Raw genomic sequence first — 15,296 nt, forward strand, 5'->3', positions numbered from 1 at the left:
TAAAGATTGGACTTGGGGCTGGAAGGATAGGTTGGAGTCCACAATGACACCAAGTACTCTGGCCTGCAGGGCGGGTTTGATATTGGCGTTGTTGGATGTGATGGAGAAGTCAATGGGGGGTGGGGTCCGGGCTGGGGGGAAGACAAGAAACTCGGTTTTGGAGAGGTTCAGTTTAAGGAAGTGGAGCGACATCCAATCTGATATGTCGCTCAGTAGGTGTGTGATTCGGGCAGAGACCGAGGGGGTGAGGTGGGGGGTTGAGAGATAGATTTGTGTGTCGTCGGAATAGAGGTGGTAGTTGAAGCCGTGAGAGTGTATGAGTTGGCCAAGGGAGGAGGTTTAGATGGAGAAGGGGCCCAAGGACAGAGCCCTGAGGGACCCCAACAGAGAGGGGGAGTGAGGGGGAGGTGGTAGCATTATAGGTAACGCTGAAGGAGCGTTGTGACAGGTAGGATGAGAGCCAGGAGAGAGCAGAATCTCTGAGGCCGAGGGAGTGTAGTTTTTTGAGGAGGAGGGGGTGGTCGACTGTGTCGAAGGCCGCAGAGAGGTCAAGGAGTAGGAGCACTGAATAGTGGCCATTAGCTTTGGCGGTTAGAAGGTCGTTAGAGAGTTTGAGTAAGGCGGTTTCGGTGGAGTGTAGGGGACGGAAGCCAGACTGTAGGGGATCGAGGAGGTGGTTGTCGTTGAGGTGAGAGCATAGGCGGGTGTAGACGAGGCGCTCGAGGAGTTTAGATGTAAATGGGAGCAGGGAGATGGGTCTGAGGTTGTTCGGGTCATTGGGGTCCAGGGAGGGATTTTTAAGTATGGGGGTGATGTGAGCATGTTTCAGAAGGGAGGGGAAAGTGCCTGAGGAGAGGGAGAGATTGAAGATGTGGGTGAGGGAGCATAGGATGGAGGGGGAGGGAGGTCGTAGGAGTTGTGAGGGGATAGGGTCGAGGGGGCAGGTTCTGAGGCGGGCATCAGAGAGGATCTTGGAGACTTCAGAGCAGTGGTGTGGCCGTGGGAGAGGGGTGATGAGGGGGTAGCTGAGTGAGGGGGAACGGGGTTGGAGGGAGTTTGAGCAGTGACGAAGTCCCTGCGGGTTATGTCGAGGGGGAGGGGGGATGAGGGGGTAGCTGTGTGAGAGGGGACGGGTTGAGAGGGCGTGTGAGTTGCCGCAATGTCCTTGCGAATTGTGTCAATCTTGTTTTTGAAGTGATTGGCAATCTCAAGGGCGGTGAGTGAGGTGCTGGGTGGAGGTGGGGGTGGCGAGAGTAGAGAGTTGAAGGTGGAGAAGAGTCGGCGAGGATTGGAGGAGAGGGTCTTGATGAGGGTCAGGAAGTAGGCTTGTTTGGCTGCGTGGAGGGAGGAGGTGTAGGTGTGGAAGGCAGATTTGTAGCGGGTGAAGGCTTGTTGGGATTTTGTTTTGCGCCATAGTCGCTCCAGGGCACGACTGTGTCGTTTGAGGGTTTTGTTGTGATCAGTCTGCCAGGGCTGGAGCGGTCAGGGTCTGATGTTGCGTGTGGTTAAAGGCGCTAGTGAGGCAAGGGCTGTTGACAGCGCGTTGTTGTAGGCCGTCATAGCCAAGTCGGGGCAGGACAGGGGGAGGATGCTGTCATGGAGTTGATCAGCTGCAGAGTGGAGGGGGGCAGGGTTAAGGTTGCGGAGGTTACGGCTGGTAGTAGTGTGACATTTGGAGGGGTAGGCGTTGGAGGACGAGGAGATAGAGAAGGTAATCAGGTTGTGGTCAGAGATAGGGAATGGGGTGTTAGTGAGGTTGTGGGGAGCGCAGCGGTTCGAGAAGACAAGATCAAGGATATTACCGTCAGAGTGGGTGGTGGATTGTATGCACTGTGCAAGTGCAAAGGAGGAGGTTAAGTGGAGGAGATGGGATGTGTCCGGGTTGTCGAGGTTGACAGGGATGTTGAAATCCCCAAGGATGATGGTGGGTAGCTCAGAGGAGAGGAAGAAGGGTAGCCAGGAGGAAAAATCATCCAGGAAGCGGGGTATGGATCCAGGAGGCTGGTATATCACAGCAATCTTCAGGGGGGTTGGGGAGAATATCTCCTTTTGCTACCTGTACTGACCCAAGACTTTTTAATACCATGTTCTTGCCTGCTGCCTGGACCAATACTTTGGCTGTGCTGACCGTATATCTGCTTGCTGAACATGACCAGTGAGACATTCAATATATAATCAATGAATAAAAATGAAATTGCGCAATAAAGCGCTGAGAAGGTAAACAGTGATTTGCGTCTGAATATAACACATAAGGTGCAACAAAAGCAGCCAACAATGATATAAATATATAGCGTATGTCAACGCCTATGGTAGTGAGCTCTATTGATCCACAGTTTGGGGTTCCCCAGGGCACGGAGTCTAAGCCCCAGCCTACTTGTTCACCAGGGCCCTTGATGGTGGGGATGGACTTGCAGCAGGCTAAGACCAGGTCGCGGCCCCCAGGTACACCCAGCTGCGGTGGAGGAGACCGCTAGCGGGAGCAGGGTACAACGGGAGAAGACACAGGGAAACTAATGTGCAAGCCGAGGTCAGGACAGGCGGAAAACAAGCAAGGTCAGGAACGAAGCCGGGGTTGGTACACAGATAGAAAACACAGGATTCACAGCGGAAACACACGGGAGCTCCAACAATAAGAAGTTGCTCAGGCTGAGTGGCCTAGTCTGAGCACATCTTAAATAGACAGGCAGACAAGGAGGCGGGACAGGAAGTGGTGGAAGGGAAGGAAATAAAACCTAGAGGACAGCAGACGACACCCATAGAAGCACAGACAAACACAGGTGAAGGAATCAGGAGCAGCAAGGAGGTAAGAATAAACAAACAAAAGGCTGCAGGCTAACTTATGACAGTGTATCACACAGGTGTGATATACCACATAATAAATGTCTAAAAAGCAGAGTATAATCCGATTAGTATCTGTCAGGGATGCGGGTGTGACCAGAGATGTGTGTACTGACACAGGGAAACGCAGGCTTCAGATATGGCATAAATAAGACAATTTATTAAGACTAACAATACAAATATAAACGCAGTGCACCAAACCCCAAGCTAACACAAATACATAAAACAAGGTGAAACAAACCCAAACCTAAACTGATATAGATACACAGGTACATACACATATAGAGCACAACGTAGTCAGGCAGGCCGGGTCGATAACTATCGGGCAGGTAGGTACAGGAGGAGCAGGCGGAGAGAATGGTCAGGGTCACAAGCCAGGGATCAAACAGGAGAAGTCAGCAGAGGTCAGGATCAGGCAGGGTCGGCAACAAGTCAGGCAGAAACAGGAACAGGAATGCAGGTTACAAGGTACAGGGGCCCATGGAAAAACACACACCAAGGCACAGACTGCAGGTCTGGCCATCCCTTAAATACACCACCTGCAATCAGCCCCAGGTGATGGCTAATTGCCGAAGTGAACCTCTGGTTGTTGAGAGCACCCGCTGGCCAGCCCTGGTACTGCAGCCCACAAGGCAGGTGAGTCCCACCACTATTGGCAAGTCCATTCCTGACAGTATCCACGTAGAACGTGTATGAATATGAACGTAAACAATGCGCTGTGAAGCGCTAGGGTAACAGTGCTAATAGCGTCTAAATATGACGCATAAAGTGCGATAGTGACATCCTAATAATTGTCCAATAAATATTAAAGGTGAACTTCCGTGCTTCCAGTGGATGTGAAAATTGAGCATATATTGCACTAACCAGATAGTGCAGTTAAAAGTGCATTTGAGTACATTGACCACTCCTGGTCATCATTATCCTGGGGGTGAACTCGGGGATCCTCTGGTATATCTCTGCACCTCAGCTGATCATCTGACTACCACTCTCCAAAGCTCCAGGATGTGCTCCAATCCAGGTGTATAAGGACCAAAAATATGCACTAGCAGGATCCCACCTTAAAAATGCTCACAGATAAATGAGCCAGAGAGATAGTGCTTGTATAGTGTAGTATGTTTATTAAGTATGATCAAAATGACAATAGAAAACTATGCACTCACATCTGGCAAAGGCAGTGTAGGAAGAATTGGAGATACAGATATAAAGATGGCCGCCAGCCCTCCTCGTGGCTCGTGCGGCATGACGTCACTGGCTTAGCTCCTCCCTAACATGTTTCGTGCTCGTGCACGTTCTCAAAGGGAGCGTACCATAGCCAGGAGTTAGCTTAAATAGAGAGCCGCGCGTGCGGTACAACGGAATGATGCCATATTGGCGTAGCCGCGCATGTGCAGTGTGTATAGAGACATACACACTGCGGCCATCTTAAAGACCAGGTATAAGCAAACAAACGAGGACACAGAAGGGAGAGCGCATCTATTAAACTGGTGACAAGAGTCATTATGAAGATAGAAATGGAGAATAACCATGGCGATGTTAAATAGGTGGGCACAATCTAGGCAAAGATAAGCCACTGTATTACCATAGTGACTGGGTCAAAATACTGAAAATGGAGGATGAAAGGCACAGAGCCTCCATTTTCTTGAGGTCCACAAATAAAGCGGCATCCATTTTTCTAAAGACCCTCATTGAAATCCTATAAAGATATTAGCAATAGGGTTATATAACAATATAAAGATGCGCATCTCCCTGTAAAAAACAATTTGACCTTAATCATTAAGCATAATGAGTACAAATATTATAGAATAAAAATAATAATAATTATTAATAATTGATAAATAAATAAATAAATAATATAGAATAAAAAAATAGCAATAGAATTAAAATAACCAGACGGGTGCCAAACATGAGTACATAAGAAACATGAATAAAAGGTAAAAACAACATCATAGATGAATGTAGTACAAGTTAATAATATCAGTAAAAAAACAAATAAGATTATACGTGAAATAAAGGTCTAAAAATGATAAAAAATGAATATCAATACAGTAGAAGATGTATATATCAATATATAGGTGAAACTCAAAAAATTAGAATATTGTGAAAAGTTCATTTATTTCAGTAATGCAACTTAAAAGGTGAAACTAATATATGAGATAGACTCATTACATGCAAAGCAAGATAGTTCAAGCCGTGATTTGTCATAATGGTGATGATTATGGCTTACAGCTCATGAAAACCCCAAATCCACAATCTCAGAAAATTAGAATATTACATGCAATCAATAAAACAAGGATTGCACATAGAACAATATCGGATCTCTGAAATGTATAAGTATGCATAACTCAGTACTTGGTTTGGGCCCCTTTTGCAGCAATTACTGCCTCAATGCGGCGTAGCATGGAAGCTATCAGCCTGTGGCACTGCCGTGGTGTTATAGAAGACCAGGATGCTTCAATAGCGGCCTTCAGCTCTTCCGCATTGTTCCTTCTCATGTCTCTCATCTTTCTCTTGGCAATGCCCCATAGATTCTCTATGGGGTTCAGGTCAGGTGAGTTTGCTGGCTAATCAAGCACAGTAATCCCACGGTCATTGAACCAGGTTTTGGTGCTTTTGGCAGTGTGGGCAGGTGCCAAGTCCTGCTGGAAAATGAAGTCAGCATCCCCGTAAAGCTTGTCTGAGGAAGGAAGCATGAAGTGCTCCAAAATCTCCTGGTAGCCGACTGCGTTGACCTTGGACTTAATGAAGCACAGTGGACCAACACCAGCAGATGACATGGCTCCCCAAATCAACAGACTGTGGAAACTTCACACTGGACTTCAAGCATCTTGCAGTGTGTGCCTCTCCATTCTTCCTCCATACTCTGGGTCCTTGGTTTCCAAATGAGATGCAAAAGTTGTTCTCATCAGAAAAGTGGACTTTTTACCACTGAGCAACAGACCAGGTCTGTTTTTCTTTAGCCCAGGTAAGACGCTTCTGACGTTGTTTGTTGTTCAGAAGCTGCTTTGCAAGAGGAATACGACATTTGAAGCCCATGTCCAGGATCCGTCTGTGTGTGGTGGCTCTTGATGCACTGGCTCCAACCTCAGTCCACTCCTTGTGAAAGTCCTCAACACTTTTGAATGGCCTTTTCCTTGCAATCCTCTCCAGGCTGCGGTCATCCCTGCTGCTTGTGCACCTTTTTCTTCCACACTTTTCCCTTCCACATAACTTTCTATTAATGTGCTTTGATACAGCACTTTGGGAACATGTAACTTCTTTTGCAATTACCTTTTGAGGCTTTCCCTCCTTATGGAGGGTGTCAATGATTGTTTTCTGCACAACTGTCAGGTCAGCAGTCTTTCCCATGATTGTGATTCCTACTGAACCAGACTGAGAGACCATTTAAAGGCTCAGGAACCCTTTGCAGGTGTTATGGCCTAATTAGCTGATTAGAGTGCGACACTTTGAGCCTAGAATATTTCACCTTTTCACAATATTCAAATTTTCTGAGATTGTGAATTTGGGGTTTTCATGAGCTGTAAGCCATAATTACAATTATGACAAATCACGGCTTGAACTATCTTGCTTTGCATGTAATGAGTCTATCTCATATATTAGTTTCACCTTTTAAGTTGCATTACTGAAATAAATGAACTTTTACACGATATTCTAATTTTTTGAGTTCCACCTGTATACACATATATAAATCTATAAAAAGCATGATTTATATAAAAAGGCAAAAAAACTTTTTATCTCAAAGAATATATTGTGACAGTAGGCAGGTGAAATCACCTGGTTGCGTCCTGGATGGACGATATATTTGTCCGAGGTTCAGGCTTTATGGGGATTTGTACCACTAGAGGGAAGTGCTGAGTACTTCAGCACTGAGGTAATGAGCCCAGCTGAAGGTAGTGGGCTCATTACCACCTGTATAAAACTTCCCAGAGTGCTTAGGGAGTTGCTCCAACCTGGAACCAGATCTGTGCCTGAACTGTCTGGGGAGCTGACCTGTTATCTGTGTGCAGAGAGACCAAAGCCTGTGTGGCTAGCCTCCAAGTACTAGCAACTAGGTATAGCAGCAGGCTGTACCTAGTGGGTAGCTAGGGAAAGCTGTTGTTGCAGTAAGTAGCCAAGTTGGCCAGGATTTATTTTGATGTTTCTGTTTGGTTTACCATTTTTCTGTAAATATTGTAAATAAATTGCACCTGTTTGTTTTCACCTCCACTGTTGTTGTGCTGTGCCTGTCTTTTTGTGTTGTGCACCCATCCAGGGGGTCACACACACCCGCTGCCGAGCTAACCCCGTTACAATATATATAAAAAATAATCAATAAAAAAATCATTATCAATATGTGTGTGTGTATATGTATATATATATATATATATATATATATATATATATATATATATATATAAATATATATATATATAAATATACAATGCACCAAAAGCAAAAAGAACACTGGGATAAGCAAACTGATGAAAACGTTAAAGCCCCATAGGAACATCACAGAGGAAAAAAACCATAAAAGTCATAAAAATCAAATTGTATGAAATATAAGTAAAAAAATTAAATAACATAGGGATGTATAGATCTAAAATATGTGTACTTATTATACAGGTAAAAAATATGGTAAGTAACCAATTTCAGCTAGTGTCGATAAAACAATTAATGTCGAGATCAACTAATAGAGGACCCAACACATACAGTCATAACCCACCGAGGAGTAATAACTATTCTTCTGGGTACTCAAAAAATGGAGGCCAACACTACGACCACCAACAATATAGTGGTTGATTTCACTATAAGAATTCCCAGAACAATGTTGATTCTGAATATAGCCAACACAACAATTACTATACCTCAGGTCAGCCCCAAAGTCATTTTTTAGGAAGTGGTCCAACACACAAAAGAAACACCAGACTAGAGGAAGACGAGGAGGTAAGAGGGATAATAGACAAAAAAAAAAGATATAAATACAGAGGGTATTTTTGATCTCAGCAAAAAAGGATGATGAACTCAACCTTTTGAACAAGGGCCTCTAATTTGAGCCCAAAAAGACACTGAACAAATTTGATACCTTCATTGACATACACAAGTTCACGAGGAGATTATCTTTAACCCCTTTACGCCGGCCGCACACAAATGTGTGGCCTCCCAGCGTCTGGGCCTAGACGCCGAGCGGCCGCATGTTTACGTTCATGTAAGAAAAAACATGTGCTGAGAGCGCGTGCACACATGTCCGGTACTCACGGAAAGGTCCTGGTCTGCTCTTTTGATCAGGACCTTTCCCGATCATGTGACCGCCATGATCCCTAAACCACGCCCCACCCGCCCGCCTTTCCGGCGTCTGAAACTCTTAAAGGGCCGGAAGGCGCCGGCGGGAAGGGGTTAAAGAGATATTTTTTGAGCGACCCCCCCCCCCACTAGAGACACAAATGTTCTTAAGACGCTAAATTCTCCAACCTTAGAAACGCGTCACTATTTAACCCCCCCGCCCACTCACACATTAATATTTTAAAAAATTGAAGGATCTGGATAATTTGAAAATAAAAAACTATAATAATCAGAGACAAATCAATAGTGGGATGAAGGAACTTTTAGAAAAGAAAGACTTGGTAATCCGCCCAGCTGATAAAGGAGGGATTGTTGTAGTCCTTGATAAGACGGACTACCTTAAACAGGTTTATAATATTTTAGAGGATAAACATACCTACAGGCTATACGATAAAAATCCTTTGGTACCTTATAAAAAGGCTCTGAAGAACATCATCAGACGAGGGTATGAGATTGGTATTTTAAACAAAAAAGAGACAGAATATCTCTGTCCAGCTGCCCCAAGATAACCCGTACTCTTGTCTGCCAAAAGTCCACAAAGACTCTGTCAATCCCCCTGGAAGGCCTATAGTAAGTGGGATAGGTTCCCTTTGCTCATGCGTTGTTGAATATATAGATTATTTTCTCCAACTCTTAGTTTGTAACACTCCTGCTTTCCTTAAAGATACTAAGCAACTGTTGTTGGATCTAAAAGGGATAACACTTCATGCCCCGACTTATTTAGTTACTGCGGTTGTGGCTGCTTTGTACAGTAACATCAAACATGAAGATGGTATGGCTGCTGTTGAGTTTTACCTTACTACAGCCACTGATATCACAACAGCCCACAAGAGTTTTATTCTCAAACTTCTCAGTTTTGTGATGAGCCACAATTATTTTTCGTTTTGTGATAAGTATTATCTTCAGACGACAGGCATGGCAGTGGGCGCCAAATTTGCCCCGAGTCTGGCCAATCTCTTCATGTCCAAATGGGAAGAGGACTTAATTTATGCAAGAGATTGGCCAGACCTATTGTTTTATAGACGTTACAGTTGCAAGAAAAAGTATGTGAACCCCTTGGGATTACGTGGAGTTTTGCATGAATTGGGCATAAAATGTGCTCTGAACGTCATCTAAGTCACAACAATAGAAGAACACAGTCTGCTGAACGTAATACTACACAAACATTAGATGTTGCCATGGTTTAATTGCACATAACATGTAAACATTCACAGTACAGGGAGGAAAAAGTATGTGAGGCCCTAGCTTAATGACTTCTCCCAGAGCTAATTGGAGCCAGGAATGAGCCAACCTTGACTCCAATCAGTGTGATGATATTGGATGTGTTGCTCACAGCTGTCCTGCCCTTAAAAAACACACACCTGTTTTGAGTTTACTGGTTTCAAGAAGCACTGTCTGATGTGAACCATGCCTCGCAGAAAAGAGCTCTCAGAAGACCTACGATCAAGAATTGTTGACTGGAAAGGGTTACAAAAGTATCTCCAAAAGCCTTGATGTTCAGGTGTCCATGGTAAGACAGACTGTCTACAAATGGAGAAAGTTTAGCACTGTTGCTACTCTCCCTAGGCGTGGTCGTCCTGTAAAAATGACTGCAAGAGCACAGCGCAGAATGCTGCATGAGGTAAAGAAGAATCCCAAAGTGTCAGCTAAAGACCTACAGAAATCTCTGGCACATGCTAACATTTTTGTTGACACATCTACAATAAGGAAAACATTAAACAAGAATGAAGTACATGGGAGGACACCACGGAGGAAGCCATTGCTGTCCAAAAAGAATATTGCAGCACGTCTGAAGTTTGCAAAAGAGCACCTGGATGTTCCACAGCACTACTGGCAAAATATACTGTGGACAGATGAAACCAAGATTGAGTTGTTTGGGAAGAACACACAACACTATGTGTGAAGAACAAAGGCACAGCACACCAACATCAAAACCTCATCCCCACTGTAAAACATGGCGGAGGGAGCATCATGGTTTGGGGCTGCTTTGCTGCCTCAGGGCCTGGACGGATTGTTGTCATTGATGGGAAAATGAATTCCAGAGTTTATCAAGACATTTTGCAGGAAAACATACGACCATCTGTCCGCCAACTGAAGCTCCGCAGAGGATGGGTGATGCAACAGGACAATGACCCAAAGCATACAAGTAATTCAACAAAACAATGGCTGCAACAGCACAGAATATGCCTTCTGGAGTGGCCCAGTCAGAGTCCTGACCTCAACCCGATTGAAATGCTGTGGCATGACCTTAAGAGAGCGATTCACACCAGACATCCCAAGAATATTGCTACAGTAGTATTGAAACAGTTTTGTGAAGAGGAGTGGTCCAAAATTACTCCAGATCGTTGTGCAGGTCTGATCTGCAACTACAGGAAATGTTTGGTTGAGGCTATTGCTGCCAAAGGAGGGTCAACCAGTTATTAAGTCCAAAGGTTCACATACTTTTTTCTCCCTGCACTGTGAATGTTTACATGTTATGTGCAATTAAACCATGGCAACATCTAATGTTTGTGTAGTATTATGTTCAGCAGACTGTGTTCTTCTATTGTTGTGACTTAGACGACGTTCAGAGCACATTTTATGCCCAATTCATGCAAAACTCCACGTAATCCCAAGGGGTTCACATACTTTTTCTTGCAACTGTATATAGATGATATATTACTACTCTGGCAGGGAGATGAATTCTCACTTAATTTTTTTACCACACTTAATTTCAATAATTTGAATATTAAGCTGACTTACCAATACGATTATAGCTTAGTCAATTTTTTAGACCTTACCCTTTTTAACCAAGGCACTGGGATTTTTACGAAAACTTTTTTTAAATCTACTGATAAAAACAGCTACATTCCCATGGATAGCTGCCACCATCCTAGCTGGTTGGGCAATATTCCAAAGGGACAATTTCTCCGCTTACGGAGAAACTGTGATATGAAAGAGGATTTTGTTGCAAGCCAATGTTCTCAGAGATAGATTTTTGGAAAAAGGGTATGACCCGGTTTCCTTGGATAAAGTGACTAAAGATGTTGGTGACTTGAATAGGGAAGATCTTTTTGTCCCTAAAACCAATTCTAATACAGATAAATTCTGCCTTTTTATTACCAACTTCTCCATTCAGTACAGAGAGGTTGCTAAAATTATTAAAAAGAATTGGGATATTCTGAAAAATGACCCAGTACTAGGTAATGCTTTACCCAACTATCCCGAGATTACGTATCGTAAAGCACCTTCACTTACACATTCTTTAGCACCTAATGTGGTAAACCCCCCTAAACAAGTGTCCTTCGGCCTAAAAGGCTTCTACCCATGTAATAGATGTATGCTATGTCTCCATAATGGAATCCATAAGAAACCCACACACTTGTTTTGCTCTACTGTATCAGGAAAGAGTTATAATATAAAATCACTAATTACCTGCAATAGCAAGCATGTGGTGTACTTGTAGAATGTTCCTGTGGTAAACAGTACATTGGTAGAACTACAAGAAGACTCAGAGACAGGCAAAGGGATCATCTATATAATATCAAAAGAGGATATAACGAACATTCCCTGTCAAAACATTTCCACAATAGAGACCCATCATGTCTCAAGTTTGTGGGCATAGACATCATTAAGAAACATTGGAGGGGAACACAAAAACGTAGAACCATATCCATAATGGAGAGAAAATAGATTTTCGAATTACTCACTTTCACCTTTTGGCTTGAATGTTGATCTCGACATTAATTGTTTTATGGACACTAGCTGAAATTGGTTACTTACCATATTTTTTACCTGTATAATAAGTACACACATTTTAGATCTATACATCCCTATGTTATTTCATTTTTTTTACTTTTATTTCATACAATTTGATTTTTATGACTTTTACGTGTTTTATTCCTCTGTGATGTTCCTATGTTGCTTTAACGTTTTCATCAGTTTGCTTATCCCAGTGTTTTTTTTGCTTTAGGTGCATTTTGTGTGTGTATATATATATATATATAGATAGATAGATAGATAATGATTTTTATTTGATTATTTTTTATATATATATTCTTTGAGATAAAAAGTTTTTTTGCCTTTTTATACAGATTTATATATGTGTATATATTGATATATACATCTTCTGCTGCATTGATATTCATTTTTTATCATTTTTAGACATTTATTTCGCGTATAATCATTTTTTACTGATATTAACTTGTACTACATTCATCTATGATGTTGTTTTTACCTTTTTATTCATGTTTCTTATGTACTCATGTTTGGCACCCATCTGGTTATTTTAATTCTATTGCTATTTTTTGTTCTATATTATTTATTCTTAATCAATTATTAATCATTATTATTATTATTTTTATTCTATAATATTTGTACTCATTAAGCTTAATGATTAAGGTCATATTGTTTTTACAGGGAGATGCGCATCTTTATATCGTTATATAACCCCATTGCTAATATCTTTATAGGATTTTAATGAGGGTCTTTAGAAAAATGGATGCCGCTTTATTTGTGGACCTCAAGAAAATGGAGGCTCTGTGCCTTTCATCCTCCATTTTCAGTATTTTGACCCAGTCACTATGGTAATACAGTGGCTTCTCTTCGCCTACAGTTGCAAGAAAAAGTATGTGAACTCCTTGGGATTACGTGGAGTTTTGCATGAATTGGGCATAAAATGTGCTCTGAACATCATCTAAGTCACAACAATAGAAGAACACAGTCTGCTGAACATAATACTACACAAAACTGGCAAAATATACTGTGGACAGATGAAACCAAGATTGAGTTGTTTGGGAAGAACACACAACACTATGTGTGAAGAACAAAGGCACAGCACACCAACATCAAAACCTCATCCCCACTGTAAAACATGGCGGAGGGACCATCATGGTTTGGGGCTACTTTGCTGCCTCAGGGCCTGGACGGATTGTTGTCATTGATGGGAAAATGAATTCCAGAGTTTATCAAGACATTTTGCAGGAAAACATACGACCATCTGTCCGCCAACTGAAGCTCCGCAGAGGATGGGTGATGCAACAGGACAATGACCCAAAGCATACAAGTAATTCAACAAAACAATGGCAGCACAGAATACGCCTTCTTGAGTGGCCCAGTCAGAGTCCTGACCTCAACCCGATTGAAATGCTGTGCCATGACATTAGGAGAGCGATTCACGCCAGACATCCAAAGAATATTGCTACACTGAAACAGTTTTGTGAAGAGGAGTGGTCCAAAATTACTCCAGATCGTTGTACAGGTCTGATCTGCAACTACAGGAAACGTTTGGTTGAGGTTATTGCTGCCAAAGGAGGGTCAACCAGTTAATAAGTCCAAAGGTTCACATACTTTTTCCTCCCTGCACTGTGAATGTTTACATGTTGTGCAATTAAACCATGGCAACCTCTAATGTTTGTGTAGTATTATGTTCAGCAGACTGTGTTCTTCTATTGTTGTGACTTAGATGAGCACGTTCAGAGCACATTTTATTCCCAATTCATGCAAAACTCCATGTAATCCCAAGGGGTTCACATACTTTTTCTTGCAACTGTAGATTGTGCCCACCTATTTAACATCACCATGGTTATTCCCCATTTCTATCTTCATAATGACTCTTGTCACCAGTTTAATAGATGTGCTCTCCCTTCTGTGTCCTTGCTTGTTTGTTTATACCCGTTCTCTAAGATGGTCATCTCAATACACACCGCGCATGTTCGGCTACGCCAATATGGCGTCATTCCGTTGTACCGCGCATGCGCTCAGCTCTCTATTTAAGGAAACTCCTGGCTATGGTACGCTCCCTTTGAGAACGAGCATGAAACGCGTTAGGGAGGAGCTAAGCCAGTGACGTCATGCCGCACGAGCCACGAGGAGGGCAGGTGGCCATCTTTATATCTGTATCTCCAATTCTTCCTACACTGCCTTTGCCAGATGTGAGTGCATAGTTTTCTATTGTCATTTTCATCATACTTAATAAACATACTACACTATCCAAGCACTATCTCTCTGGCTCATTTATCTAGGAGCAATTTTAAGGTGGGATCCTGCTAGTGCATATTTTTGGTCCTTATACACCTGGATTGGAGCACATCCTGGAGCTTTGGAGAGTGGTAGTCGGATGATCAGCTGAGGTGCAGAGGTATCCCTGAGTTCACCCCCAGAATGGTGATGACCAGGAGTGGTCTATGTACTCAAATGCGCTTTTAACTGCGTTATCTGGTTAGTGCAATATATGCTCAATTTTCAAATCCACTGGAAGCACGGAAGTTCACCTTTAATAAAAAATGACATGTTCACAATACTCATTATGCCTCAAAGAATATATTTTGGAGTGTCTTCTTTCCAAAATGTGGTAATTGTGTTTGTTTTTCCATTGTCCCGGTGCCTGTGGCTTTTACAACTGTGATAGGTAGTCAGGAAATTAGATGTGTAATGTATGCCCCTTTTTATGCTCCTAGAATGCTGCTACTTGGATGTTGGGTCTCTTTATATGGCCAAGCTGCTGAAAAGTCTCCCACATGTGGTATCTCCATACTCAGAAGGAGTAGCATAATGCATTTTGGGGCATAATTCTTGGTATGTACATGCTGTGTTCTAGAAATATCTTATAAATTGACAACTTTGTGTGAAAAAAAGTTTTAATTTTTCTTTCCACATTTTCTAAAAACTTCTGGAAAAAAATAACATGCTCAAAAGACTCATTATGCCTGATTAAATATACCTTGGGATGTTTTCTTTCCAAAATGTGGTCATTTTGTGGGTGTTTCCATTGTCCTGGTGCTCCAGGGCCTTCAAAACTGGGATAGGTTGTCAGGAAATTAGATGTGTAATTTATACCCCTTTTATGCTCCTACAACACATGAAGGTGCTACTTGGATGTTGGGTCTCTGTATGTGGCCAGGTTGTGGAAATGTCTCGCATATGTGGTATCACAATACTCAGGAGGTGTAGCAGAATGTGTTTTGGGGTGCAATTGCAAGTATGTCTATGCCAGGTATGAGAAAAAACTTATTTTGACAATTGTGTGAAAAAAAATAATTTCTTCATTTTCCAAAGAATTGTGGGAAAAAAATTACAACTTCAAAAAACTCACCTTGTCTTTTACTAAATACTTTGGACAGTTTATTTTCCAAAAAGGGGTCTTTCGGGGGCTATTTGTACTT

Source organism: Staurois parvus, unplaced genomic scaffold (genome assembly GCF_062004578.1).
Source record: "Staurois parvus isolate SC_StPar_1 unplaced genomic scaffold, SC_StPar_1.0 ptg000984l, whole genome shotgun sequence".
NCBI lineage: Eukaryota > Metazoa > Chordata > Amphibia > Anura > Ranidae > Staurois > Staurois parvus.